Source organism: Dendronephthya gigantea, unplaced genomic scaffold (assembly GCF_004324835.1).
Source record: "Dendronephthya gigantea isolate DGI-Jeju-01 unplaced genomic scaffold, DenGig_1.0 000030F, whole genome shotgun sequence".
In the NCBI taxonomy this organism is placed as follows: domain Eukaryota; kingdom Metazoa; phylum Cnidaria; class Anthozoa; order Malacalcyonacea; family Nephtheidae; genus Dendronephthya; species Dendronephthya gigantea.
Window position 1 is genome coordinate 2,190,109 of NW_021163040.1, and position 15,466 is coordinate 2,205,574.

Below are 15,466 nucleotides of genomic sequence, written 5' to 3' on the forward strand. Positions count from 1 at the left end.
CCATGATGATCATTATGATGATCTTGATAATATTGAGCATATTATTCATGATAAATGATGGTTACCATAGCAACCATAATTTTCATCATGATGATCTTGATCATCTTTAGCATATTATTCGTGATAAATGATGGTTGCCATGGCAACCATAATTTTCATTATGATGATCTTGATCATATTTAGCATATTATTCATGATAAATGATGGTTGCCATGGCAACCATAATTTTTATTATGATGATCTTGATCCTATTTAGCATATTATTCATGATAAATGATGGTTGCCATGGCAACCCTAATTTTCATTATGATGATCTTGATCATATTTTGCATACTATTTATGATAAATGATGGTCACCATAACCAGTATAATTTTCATTATGATGATCTTGATTATATTTAGCATATTATTCATGATGAATGATGGTTGCAATTAAGACCATGATGATCATGATGATGATCTTGATCATATTTAGCATATTTTTCATGATAAATGATGGTTACCCTGGCCAGTATAATTTTCTTTATGGTGATCTTGATCATTTTTAGCATATTATTCATGAAAAATGATTATTGCCATAGCAACCATAATTTTCATTATGATTTTCTTGATCATATTTAGCATATTATTCAAGATAAATGATCGTTGCAATTGCAACCATGATGATCATTATGATGATCTTGATAATATTTAGCATATTATTCATGATAATTGATGGTTACCATAGCAACCATAATTTTCATTATGATGATCTGGATGATATTTAGCATACTATTCATGATAAATGATGGTTGCTATGGCAACCATAATTTTCATTATGATGATCTTGATCATATTTGGCACATTATTCACGATAAATGAGAGTTGCCATGGCAACCATGATGATCATTATGATGATCTTGATCATATTTAGCATATTATTCATGATAATTGATGGTTACCATAGCAACCATAATTTTCATCAGGTTGATCTTGATCATATTTATCATATTATTCATGATAAATGATGGTTACTACAGCAACTATAATTTTCATTATGATGATCTTGATCATATTTACCATATTATTCATGATAAATGATGGTTGCAACTGCAACCATGATGATCACTATGATGATCTTGGTAATATTTAGCATATTATTAATGATAATTGATGGTTACCATAGCAACCATAATTTCCATTATGATGATCTTGATCATATTTAGCATATTATTCATGATATATTATGGTTACCATAGCAACCATAATTTTCATTTTGATGATCTTGATCATAATTAGCATATTATTCTTGAAAAATGATGGTTGATATGGCAACCATAATTTTCATTATGATGATCTTGATCATATTTAGCATATTATTCTTGATAAATGATGGTTGCAATTACAACCATGATAATCATTATGATGATCTTGATCATATTTAGCATATTATTCTTGATAAATGATGGTTGCAATTGCAACCATGATGATCATTATGATGATCTTAATCATATTTAGCATATTATTCATGATAAATGATGGATACTATGGCGACCATAATTTTCATTATGATGATCTTGATCATATTTAGCATATTATTCAGGAAAAATGATGGGTGCTATGGCAATTATAATTTTCATTATGATGATCTTGATCATATTTAGCATATTATTCATGATGAATGATGGTTGCAATTTTTTTTTTTTTTTTTTTTTTTTAAAATGAAATTATTATAATTTATTCACATTATTAGTACTAGGGAAATTTACAATAATCAATCATGCATTAAAATTAAGTATAATAGTTCTACAGACTATTTGCAAAAACAACTTAACTAGACTACTCGCTAATGTTGGAGTTCCATTCCGACAACGTAATGTCGTTAGTTGATGTGATGGACGCAGTCCTCCAACTTCGACTGCCACGAACACACACCACGCGAGCTCTAAGCAAAGCAAAGGCGATCTTTCGTCGTAACCAGCTAACCACCATAGATGTAGAATGATTCTTCTTGTCAGCCAGCTTCGCACCCAGGAAGGAAAGAAAATGTTGGGTCTCTCTTCCGCATCCGCCAAAGGCGCTGAAGACGACCGGTGTGAAGGAGCCATGCTCGACCTCAACAATCCGTTGGTTGTAATGTCGCTTCTTTTCCCGTTCGTTGGCTTTAAACGAGCTGCTCAACGTCTGGCGTCGATGTGTAGAGGCGTATGGGTTAAACACCCTTACATCAAAAAATGCCTTTTCACATCTCTGCCAGAAACCTCTCGCAGCAATGTCCACTCTGGCGTCATCGGCTGAGTTAGCACTGGATGGAAGAACCTCGCCAGTCAAAGGAGCAAGAGCAGGTTCAATTGAAACATCGTAAGCAACGTCATCGATAGCAGCAGCAAGTAGATCACGGATCTCATTATGTCTTCGATGGATAAAACCTCCTTTCAGGCACGACAGGGCATGATCTACCGTGAACGATTTTCCACAAGCGCAGAAAGATGGAAGGCGTTTCAAAGGCCATCGATAACGCATGTAGATTGCATCAAAGAACTCACGCTTGGTCAAGATGTAGCCCTCTTCAGCAAGTGGCAGAGCAGTTAGCCAAGCTGAGGATCCTTTCAACTGGGCGAGGTCATTTGCTCGAATCTGCTCTTCACTCATGCTCGATCTCAAGTTCTGTAGCAGCAACGAGTTCCTAGCTTGACGTTGTTTTGCAATCTCACGGCGAAGATCGTGGATGGAATCTCCATGTTCTGCTGATGGTGTACCATTCTGGTGGATGATTCTACTTGAGAGAAGATGACAGATGGTTGTGGAGTTCAAATGTTCTTCATCACAGATGTCGTTAAAGATCGGAATACCAAGACCTCCCATACGAGCTGGAAGCGAAACCAATTGTCGCTCATGGATGGACAAGCTACGGTTATCGAGGAGTGCAGGAAGGAGCTTCAGGTTGATGGTGTCGTCAACAAGCTGCATCGCGGTCTTGATACCTGGAACGGCACGAATGTGGTAAGTAAATCTGTGCCGAAAACCCAATTGCAATTGCAATTGCAACCATGATGATCATTATGATGATCTTGATAATATTTAGCATATTATTCATGATAATTCATGGTTACCATAGCAACCATAATTTTCATCATGATGATCTTGATCATATTTAGCATATTATTCATGATAAATGATGGTTGCTATGGCAACCATAATTTTCATTATGATGATCTTGATCATATTTAGCATATTATTCATGATAAATGATGGTTGCCATGGCAACCATAATTTTTATTATGATGATCTCGATCCTATTTAGCATATTATTCATGATGAATGATGGTTGCCATGGCAACCATGATGATCATTATGATGATCTTGATCATATTTAGCATATTATTCATGATAAATGATGGTTATTATGGCAACCATATGGCAACCATAATTTTCATTTTGATGTTCTTGATCAAAATTAGCATATTATTCATGAGAAATGACGGTTGATATGGCAACCATAATTTTCATTATTATGATCTTGATCATATTTAGCATATTATTCATGATAAATGATGGTTGCAATTGCAACCATGATGATCATTATGATGATCTTGATCATATTTAGCATATTATTCATGATAATTGATGGTTACCAGAGCAACTATTATTTTTATTACGATCATCTTGATCATATTTAGCATATTATTCATGATAAATGATGGTTGCCATCGCAACCATAATTTTTTTATGATGATCTTGATCCTATTTAGCATATTATTCATGATGAATGATGATTGCCATGGCAACCATGATGATCATTATGATGATCTTGATCATATTTAGCATATTATTCATGATAAATGATGGTTACCATGGCAACCATAATTTTCATTTTGATGATCTTGATCATAATTAGCATATTATTCATGACAAATGACGGTTGATATGGCAACCATAATTTTCATTATGATGATCTTGATCATATTTAGCATATTATTTATGATAAATGATGGTTGCGATTGCAACCATGATGATCATTATGATGATCTTGATCATATTTAGCATATTATTCAGGATAATTGATGGTTACCAGAGCAACTATTATTTTTATTATGATCATCTTGATCATATTTAGCATATTATTCATGATAAATGATGGTTGCCATCGCAACCATAATTTTTATTATTATTATCAAAATCATCATTCACGTTGGTCAAAACATTCGAAACATCTCCCACTCGTGCGGGCTCGCTTTTTCAGCGGTATGCATTCACGAGACAAACAACTATGCAAAAATGGCCGACAACAAGGATAGTATAATGCTTGACTTAAAGGCTTCAAAAAAGGTGAAGAAAGGGCTGAAAAGTTTTGGAACACGTCGGTAACCGAGATGAAATTTACAGTCGAGCAAGATTGGATTAAAGCAGTTCGAAAAGCAAAACGTAAGCCAAATTATGGCATGCTTAACATGTACGACCAGCTCGAGGAAGTAGTTGGCAACAAACTGGAATTGGTTGGCCCTATGATCGATTGTTATTTGTGTGAAATCGGTAAAAGTTTACAGTCTAAGCTTCGGGGATCGAAAGCTACTGGCCTTGTAAATCCCGTGTGATTTTTTATCCCTTGGGCAATTTTTCGACATATACTAACTCTGAGCCGTGGATATTCAGGAGAGACTATTTCAAGTGGCGGTGGCACAAGACATTTGGTCACTTTTTCGCAAATGCGATCAATCAAAAAGCTTTTTTCCCCAGCTTCCCCAGGATTCCGTCAACGACAGGAGGAAAAGGGAATCTACGTACAACGGAAAGTCAGCAATAGTCGTTTCAAAATCTACGCCATTCTGTATTGACTACAGTATGAAGACCCAGAAAGTCAATGTGTCATTTTATATTCAAAGATACACAGCTGACAATTATGCGTTGGACTCAGGTCTCCAAACACTAATGAATCTAGTCTCCAATTAAATTTGGCAGTGAATGAACAGAATATGATCAATACAAACTTTACATTATTCAAGCATGTAGATTTCGTTGCAATACCAGGCATTTAAACTTGAAAAAAGCTGGCAAAAAGTAATGACACAAATTTCCACAATTTTGTAGGCATTTAACAAATTCAGCCAGAAGCCACCTGTTTTTGTTATAATTTAATATACTTACCCCAATACTTGGCAATTTTAGCTGACGTGAGAAAAATGTTGGGTAGTAAATGTCTTTTGCTAACATTAAACCCTGGTGCCAGCATGTGTATCCTGCTTAGTTACTATAGCTGGCATTGCATATTAATATATTTGTTGTATGTTTGTTTTGTTTGTGGGAACACCACAATGTTAATTATAATGAAGGCCAGTACTTAAGTATAATAAACATACAGTACTGTTTTCACACACCAAACCAATATTAAAGCAGTTTCCACTGTGCCTCACGTGAGCTTAGTTTTTCATAGATTCTACAATTGTGCCTAAAAACGCTATCCTGGACCTGTTAGCTTAAATGAATGTGCTTTACCTAATAATTAGCCATTATGCATTTCACATAGTTATACTGCTTACTGTAATTTGGATGGAAAACTTCAAGTTTAGAAAAAGTGCAATAATATTTGAAATATATTCTGTACTAATGAGGGAACAGATTTCTCTCATATGTTACAATGACATAAACTAATTACAGTTTGAAAATTGTTATGTTTTGCTGTAGAAAAAGACAACTTATATATAATTACAATAAGGACAACTATTTAGAGTAAAATAAATACTAGCTCTAAAATAAATACTAGTAATAAAAAGTTAAATACTAGTAATAAATAGAATATTCCTTGGCTTTATTTACACAATGGAATGCACATGACAATGGCACACAGGAGTTAATTTCCCTGTTAATTTACCAAACATGCCCATTCAATAAATATCCCATGAACACTTCCTCATCCTAGAAGCTCGAGGAATTTAATTAACTGTTTTTCTCTACTCACAAAGAACTTTCAAATCTCTTCACTGAAATTTTTTTTCCCACTCGCCGCAATATTTCTCTTCTTAAGCTCTGCTTTCAGCTCAGAAACACTCATTTCCTTTGGATTTTTACCACTCCACAAGCTTATAGCCACAGCTCCATCTTGGTGCAGCACATGATGTGACTCCAAATCAACTCGGTCTCCAAAGCGTTGGCCACATTCAGAGCACATATATGGCCTAAAAACCTCAGTAAGATGAGTTGATTACTTCTGTTTCTGCGCTGAATCAACAATCTCTTGACATTGAAGACAGGTATGGCAAAAATTGCAATCAACTGCCACACGTCTTCCACAATCACAGACTCCTTCGGAATCACAATGAGGTGGGATTCTTGATTTGTAATGTGACTTGTATGATTGCGGTAGCGGTTCGTGCTCTGGGAGATAGATATTGCGAACATAATTAGCACGCATCCCTTACGAAAAAAAACACATGCAAACCATATGTGTTTCCCATGTGATTCACATGTGGATACGTGTGATCACATGTGGTTCACATGTGATCATATGTGATTCACATGTGAATATACGTGGTTATTTGGAGTCTACATGTGAACCACATGTGATGCGCATGTGGTTACATGGATACACATGTGAACCACATGTGATGCGTATGTAGATACATGGGGAATATCTGTCAACACATATGGTTCATATGTGATCACAAGTGCTTCACATGTGAAAATATACTAAGGTATATATGCGGCTCACATGTAAATAATATCATGGATAGTTAAAAGACTTTAATTATAGTGATTTTATTAACCAATAATATTGATTTTATTATCCATGGCAATATGTATGTATGGCGTATTTGTTAATCGACATCATAGACAATCCAGAAGATATCTTGTGGATTCATTGGATTGTCTATATTCGCCGACATATAAGGTTATTTACAGTATATCAAAATTCTGCTGCTTATTAAATTCTATAGTTTACAATAAAACAATAAGATAACTCAGCCTCGTTGGCTATGAGCAAAATAGTAAACTCCGCCTCGTTGTAATAATTCATTCGTCCAAATATTTTTAAATCTGAGGCCAATCGCCGACCGGTGTAATAACCCAACGACCGACAAGTGTGATGTGACGTCACATTAGGCGAAAACCCTGGAAACGAGGTCGCGCATTCGTTTCAAAATTCAAATTTTTTACAACGACATTCTTGGCGGTTCGACGAGGAGATTGCAATTTTATTTGATAAAAGACATAAAAGGATAATCTTTCTCACTCTCATAATACGATTCGGAATGAAATAGGTGCTGGTTCACTGGATTGAGTCAAATAAGACAAGCATCTTAAAGAAAGAATATATTATTTAAAGACAAAAGTGTGCATGCTAAAACATCCCGAGAAGGATCGCATGGTTTTGTTTGGAAACTCAAAGATGAATTCTCCAAAGACGGCATGGAGATCGTATTTGGAAACGTTTTGGCAGAATGTGGTAAGCATCTCAGTGACATTTTATAGCAAGTTCATGTTATCGCTCAATAGTCTGTTTCATATAAACGATAATTTAAGCTCGGTCCACATGAAATTGTATTTTGGTAATCAAGAGATTGTTTATTCAACTTTATCAATCATCATTCATCTTCGTATAAATACTTCACTCGTACACACTAGTGATAGCCGGGAAATATCCTCAATAGCAGTGTATGTTTTAGCAAAGAAAGAGGCAGAACATAGTGACATTATATGCGCTAGAAATATATTGTTTATAGTTTTTTCTAGATCAACATGTTCTTCCAACTGAGACAGGGACATAGTCGTGTGGAATGTTGTTGTTTTCCAAAGGCTATATTTAAAACAGGGAACGGGGAATGGGGGAATGGAACGGGGAATGGAAGGGAATGGAATGGCTTCGGGGAATGAGCCGGGGAATGGAATGGCTTCGGGGAATGTGCAGCTTGTGCGTCAGTGCGAGTTTGTTTGGCCCATTTGGCGTGATTAAAACCTGTAAACGCTTCCATGTCACGAATCATGAGACAGCTACTCACAGTTTGAATTCCTTGAGGTAAAAACGATCAAGTTTATACTATTTATCGCGAAAGATGAACTGGTTAATATCCTTTTAGTCGTATAACACTCGTGAGCTTCTTAGTAGTTCTATGACAATCACTTTAGTTTCTGCAAAAGATGATTGAAGTGGTATTGGTATAATATAATACAAAGCCAACACACTTTAAATATATTTGTAATTTCAACACATTGCCACTAGCCAGGGGCCATCCTCTTGTTTAGTAAAATCATCTGCTGTTGGAGTAAAATCTCTTGAGTTGTGGGTGGTAAAAATACCCTTACATTTAACTGATCACCTGGTGACTGGTGCCAGGCTGCCAGCATCAGCTAGCATTTAAGTTCTTCCTACTTCAGATGACATTTATACTTGACAAGGGTGAAACCTTTTGGCAGCAATGGGTTACTTTAAAATTAAAAAAAAAAACAAGACACGATCTTGGTTAATAATTTGTAACTACTAACAAGCATATACATAATATCAACAAATAACATGAAAATAAAGTTGAATATAAATGTAAAAGAGCATGCTTGCTATGAAATTAGCAAAATGTGACCAAATTATAGTGGGATTTGGCATTTGTAGTGGTTAACAACGTGGAACCTACAACATGGAACCTAAAAACCTATAGGCCCTAAAAGTTTTTATTCCTTAATCCAGAATCTTATGTTTATTCTTTATTGTAACATCAACATCCATGGTAATCTTTTGTGTGATTATATACAATATAAGTAATAACTTTATGGTGACCAACCAAATTCTGTGCTTAATCTGAAGATGTGTTCATATTTCAAGTGTCGGCGAAATTCTTCGCTTACAGCAAGAGCGCATGCACCAGGAAATAAAAGATAAACTGGTTTGATGGATTGAGACACCTGCAGGAATTTCAGTGGGATGTCACTGGGAGTATTGGACAATATTAAAGAACCCACAGTAATAATACAATTGTCTTTAATTAATGCACAAAATTGTTAGTACATGTCATCTCAATTCATAGACCTTTTTAAAATAGAAAATGTGCTTGCTTATGTAATTAATTTTTTTATTTTCCCTTGTTTAATTGTAGCACTTGTATTATTTTGTACTAAAACTAGACAACAACTTGACTGTAACTATTTCAAAAAAGATCTACTATGGTGGGATTTCTTAAACAGAATTGCCAAAGTATGGAGCAGGACAAATAATTCATTATGAATATAATCAACATATAAAATATTTATTACACCATTAACAGTGAAATATTTACCTCTTTATCTGAACATTATTTGAATTATGTGAGGTAAAAAGTCATATAAATTAAGATTAATAAATAATATATTAATTACATAATTATATTCAAAGTCATTGTTGCTCCAAGTTTCAGTGTATTCTTGGAAGCAAACCCATTAATTTGTCAAGAATGCATTCACCACATTTCCACCACAACCATTATTCCTGCTTAAACAAAACTGTCCAGACGTCTTGTTCACATAGCCTGAAATAAAAAACAAACAAGTGACACTGTTTCAGTATCTTTATTCACCTTTTAATCACACACATTGAGCTTTATAAGGCATATTAAGAACTAAAAAGATTCTGCAAAAAATACTATTACAGTATTATACTAATTCCGTTCTGATTTTGGAGGATTTACATTAAACCACCTACCCAAATTCTATCTATATAATGTACATCAATGTACATCACAATGACAATGCAAACATCGCATTTATACTATGAGCTTGTTATTGCTTTGTCTTTTACCTCAAGGAATTCAAACTGTGAGTAGCTGTCTCATGATTCGTGACATGGAAGCGTTTACAGGTTTTAATCACGCCAAATGGGCCAAACAAACTCGCACTGACGCACAAGCTGCACATTCCCCGAAGCATTCCATTCCCCGGCACATTCCCCGAAGCCATTCCATTCCCCGGCTCATTCCCCGAAGCCATTCCATTCCCCGGCTCATTCCCCGAAGCCATTCCATTCCCTTCCATTCCCCGTTCCATTCCCCCGTTCCCTGTTTTAAATATAGCCGTTTTCCAAACATGTGCACATCTCGCTCGCTCATACTTAGTTGTGTATAGTAATAAAATATTTGTTTATATATAAATTTTCTAAAGCGAGTATTTGTGTTTTTTCACAGATAGCAAGCACGAGTTAATGAAAACTTAGCTTGAATTGAGCAGTTGGAAGATAACAGTGATAATAACAGTGATGATAATGGTAATGACAAAGGAGATTAGATGTGAGCAGTGCTGACAATAAGAAAGGAAAGAAGAATATAAAGGTTTGAAGCATATTACCATTTGATATAGACTGGTACACAATATGGTCTAAATTAGAGAATACCCCTTGCGCCTTAACTTGTGCCCCAGTTAATTCAATAACCTTTGGATTCTTATAAACAGTAGCAATATTTTTTATACAGTACAGCAATATTTTGTTTTTCTAAACACCAAATTTAGAGGAAATTAATGTATTTTTAGTTATGATACTTCAAATATTTTGTATATTCTGACTGCATCTAAAAGCCTCACAGTATCAGATTGGTACTACCAACTGAGCAACATATGGCCAGTTGGATATAAGATTTTAAAGAGGCAGTTTTAGCAGCACTTGATGAAACCAAGAAAATATGTACACCACCAAAGTTAGCATCTTTTCCTAAGATTCAACCCCCTTCCTTGCCTCAGCCATTCCCTTGGTCTGCACAACCTTATTCACTATTGAGCATGAACAACAGCAGTTCTCAGAAGAACGGATTGTTATTTTGTTAATGTTTTTGTATACAGTAGATAACATTCTCACTTTCTATTTAATGTTATGTTTTGCAGCCTTTAAATTATTTATTGTTTGTGATGAACTGCAATTGCTATTAATTAACAATCCTGTTTATATTTTTTAAAGCTTTTGTCATTATGAAATTTCCGCAAGCAAATGATACAATTATAAAAGCTGTTATTGCACAAGAGTGCAAAGAGTTTAGGCTGTCAATGGAAAGCCGAAGAAAGAATCAGGAAGATCTTAGCAACAATTAAGGACAGTAGGGTGACTAAATAAATTATAGTATTATTCATTTTATTTTATATTTATAGATGTATCTTTTACTCTTTTACATAGTCAAATGTTTCACTTCATTTTGTAATATGGTTATTAATATATGTGCATTAATTTGCTTCACCCTGTAATACTGTGTACGAGTGATTTATTTTAGGCATTTTCTGTGCATGATAATTGCCTCATAAACAAGATAAAGTGTCATGAAGTAGTTTGTGTGGATCACATGTGAACTACAAGTGATCCACATGTGAAAGTCGAAACTGAGTAACACGTGAATTGCATGTTGTTTATCCTGATCCACATGTGTTTCACATGTGGTTGTATCACATGTGATTCATATGTGAACCACATGTGATACAACCACATGTGAACCACATGTGATTAAACTGTTCCAATTTCACATGTGAGTCAAATGTGATTCCACATGTGGTTTTCACATGTGTTTTTTCGTAAGGGATTACCTGCCACCACTTTCCATTTTTGTCAGCATTGTTGGACCTGAAAGCATAAATATTATAAAAGTAAGTATATGTGAAAAATGATACAAACCGAAACGATCTTGTTGGACCTGTTGCTCAATTCCAAGTCATTCTTTACAGCAGAGTGCTTTGCTTCCTTCCCCTGTTGCGAGATAATACCATAGCCAACTTTGTACACATCATAAAGTTTTAATGCATGATATGGTAATGCATAACCTGTGCATAACCCACAGTCCAGCTGGTCACATTAACATGATTTTGGAAAAATAAACAAAGGAGATTGAAGTAGAGTTTGCAATTCTTCTCAAGTTCTAACAGTTCTGCTTTTGTTGACGAGACTTTGTTGAAAGTTGCACAAGCATTCGCAGGTATAACACGATTCTGCTGAGTGATAAACGCTTGACGTTTTGTACAGCTGACTCTTCAGGGAATTCTAGGCAGTCAATCAATCGACAACCATATCTGGCAATTGCAATTCCTTGTTCTCCTATTATTCTGGTAGGAATCTTGTTAAACCTTTTCTTTTCATCATCAAAGTGGTCTTTGATGGATGGCACAAGGAACTGTAAACCACAACCAAGAACTTGTTTTTCATGTTCCTCGATTACAGGCTCGGGAGCAGAGGAAGCAAGACCAGGTGCACCTAACACTTTGATAAACTGATCAAATATCTTGCGTTGCACAGATTCTTGGTAAATGATGTAGAGTACTTGTTGGCACGCATTAATCTCGCAGTGGAGAGGTTCCGGTCTTTGCTTGTCAGAAAAAGTTCCAATTCGGGGAGGTACAAGTTGTCTAATCCCATTATCTGCCATGAATTGCAGCTTCTTCTCATGGCGGGTTTTGTCAGACAGAGATGTCTTTAAAGAGCGTTCAAAATTTTGAGCCATGTTTGCATGCTCTTTCCGGTCTGAATTGGTATTGGGTTTCCAAGTGTCATTAGTACCATATCCAATGGTACCACCCATGGTACAAATATTACCTAAAACAATAATCATGTGAAATGTTATTACCATTAAAATATTTATATCAAATTGAATTTGTTTGTGACAAAATATTCTACTCATCAACATGATAAGAAGTATATCATTTATAGGCTTAATATCAAGTAGATGACTATTTTGTCACAAGGTTTGATTATTTTACAAATATTAAGTCAAATAATAAAAATTTAATAGCAATAATTGAAATACCAACAGTGTATCAGATCAGATTTTTTATGAATACCATAAGGGTACATTGCAAATTGTATTCATTAATGGCTTGAAACATGCTATTTCACAGGTGCGGGAATACAAATTTTTGAGAGAGGTGAAATACTCTGAAAACTCTTTGAGTTTGGCAACACTATGGCCATCATGAACTCATATTGTTTTTATTATTAGTGCTTTCTCCCAGTGGTGGATCCAGCCCAGTGCACCAGGTTGACTTGACAATGCATACCAGTGATCCGAGCCTCCAGTCGAGTGCTGAAAGTGTGATCAGCTTAGGGGGGTACTGGCAAAAGGCTTTTGGCAGCATTCTGACGGCAATCATACGAGAAAATTGACATCATAAAAGTTCCACAACCATACTTCATATAAATTTTCAATCTAACAGACGTCTTCACTTTTCATAAAATACCATATAATGCAACAGTTTAGCTGTATTTTAGCTACTAAAATCCAACACTTGACTGAGTTTCGCACACACCCCCTGCACCCCATCCTGTGATGGGCTAGGGGGTGCACACCCCCCTGCACTCACCCCCTTCCAGTGGATCCACCACTGCTTTCTTCACTCGCAACTTAGACAAGGGACTTCCATTGTAATAACTAATGTATTTGAATAGTCAAAATTGTAATTCGGAAACCAAATGTCAGAATCGAATCATCCTCAAAGAAGCATAGAAAGAAAATTTTCATGATTTACTTACACTGTGCAACATAACAAAAGTTTTGATGGCTGGAGCAGGTTTTGAAATTGCACATTCAGGATCAGTCTGTTGCTATACCTGTTCAGCTATCCAGCTCACAAAATTTTTATCTTTGGGTTTCTCTGAAGATGCTTCTGATATAGCTATAATTGAAACACTGCAAATCCTCAGGGGTAAGTTTTAAGTTGTTACAAGAAAATCTCATGCACTTATGGTAAAAAATATGACACAATGGCGAAAATGCTTATACCTGAGTGCACATTGGCATATGGAGAGGGATAGGTGTCTGCTTGGTTTGATTCTCCATTAGCCCAACTCTGCCAACACATGTCGGCACTCGGTTGAAATTGAACCGTACATTTCTTTCCAGCAATAGTGAGAATATTTCCTTCGAGTATAGCCATCTCGTCCGTATGCCGTTTCCACAATTCTTTTAGTATGTTGTGTTTCTCTGGCAAGCTAACACAATGTAAGAGATATTGAAAGATTGATATCAGAGCTCCTTACTCTTTCTCCCAAGTTCCATGTAGTCAAACTACCAATTGAAATTGTCAACTGACTTGTTTCTGGGGCTCCATCGTCTGAGAATTGAATAACGAAATGATTTTTCAAATAATTAAACCAAACAAGCTTTCTGTATAAGTGAGGTACTCTTAGGTGAAGGTCAATTAACATAAAAACTAGTCCAGTGGCAGTCCTTGATACCCCAGCAACATCTTGTAACTGTGTGACATCTCCAATGTCTAAGCTTTTTACAAGTTTATCCACTGCAGAATTAGATACTGACTTTGGCAGCCTTAGGTCAATTCCCATACAACTGACAGTACGTGGAAGCCATGTTTCGGACTCTGTGTTAAAGAATGATGACTGCGTTTTGCATACTAGTGTAAATTTCCTGCGTGATAGGTGATTTTGGTACTTTGTTGCTATAGCTTGTTGTAAGGCTTCGGGCGACAACTGGTATTCTTTCATGGCATTGCTGAAAATTTTCTTCAGAAGAGTTCCTTTCCGATATCCAACAAACAACTCAGTTAAAAGTTCCTTTGGTGCATTGCCTGCAATATAATCCCATGCACCAAAGAACGAGCCTGTCTCACCTCCATGAATGAATTTCAGTGCTTTTCCAGACTCACTTCTCCTTCTGTAATGAGTGCTTGAAAATGGATCATTTATCATAGCTTTAGTCGTGCAATTATTCTCTCGTTTGGACTTTGAGAAATGTTTACTATCCAATCCAAGTGCAGAAATCATACTTTTAAGTTGTTCAAGCTGTCTTGTCAGAGCCAGTGACTTTCCTTCTAGTTGCTTCACCTGTGCTTTAGAATTTTGCAGTGTGTTTCGTAGTTCCAAGATACAATTATCTAAAAGGTAATAACCCAACTGAATTTTCTCAGGAAGTAGTTGTGCCTCAAGTAGAACAAAATAGGGAACAGACTAGGCCTAGGGGCAAGGGGTTAAGTATTATTTTTAGTAGTTTTTTAATACTAATGGATGCCTTTCCCCTTGACGAGTATTTTACAAGAATTTATTGACTGGTTCTTACTTTTTTCTCTGAAAACGTTCTCAGCCAGTACTTGAGAATCTCGAAGCTGATTCTCGCGTTCAGTTAATTGAGATTCCTTTGCCGTCACATGCTGTTCAAAACAATGCTCCTCCTCGAGTAATTTCCGGTTCTTTTCGTTCAGTTTGTATGATCCTGACGACTCCCAGAAAGGGTTCACTGATCTCTGAGTATTACAGCGACCTATGTGTCCGGAAACCTTCAAACATTTGCGGCTTTTTTTGCACAGTTCTTGTTCGTTTATTTACTTTTTGACGGCATATTTATTTTGACGCTATATGAGTGGCTTCATTTTTGGTTTTAAAGCAGGCTTCATCATTGCCATCAGTCACTCAAACAACAGGTTTTTTGTAAAATACAGTTGAATTTACGATTTTGACTTCGAAATACTCCAATAGAACATATTTCAAAAGAGATATTAACGAATGATGACCAAAAATCTTGCTATAATGTTGAACTTCGTGGAATATCCCGTA

At 35.7% G+C, this 15,466-nt stretch overlaps 1 pseudogene; it reads right to left on the reverse strand.

Moving 5' to 3' along the window:
* Positions 1 to 6,178: 6,178 nt before the first annotated feature.
* On the reverse strand, positions 6,179 to 15,251 carry LOC114524182 (annotated as a pseudogene).
* Positions 15,252 to 15,466: the final 215 nt, after the last annotated feature.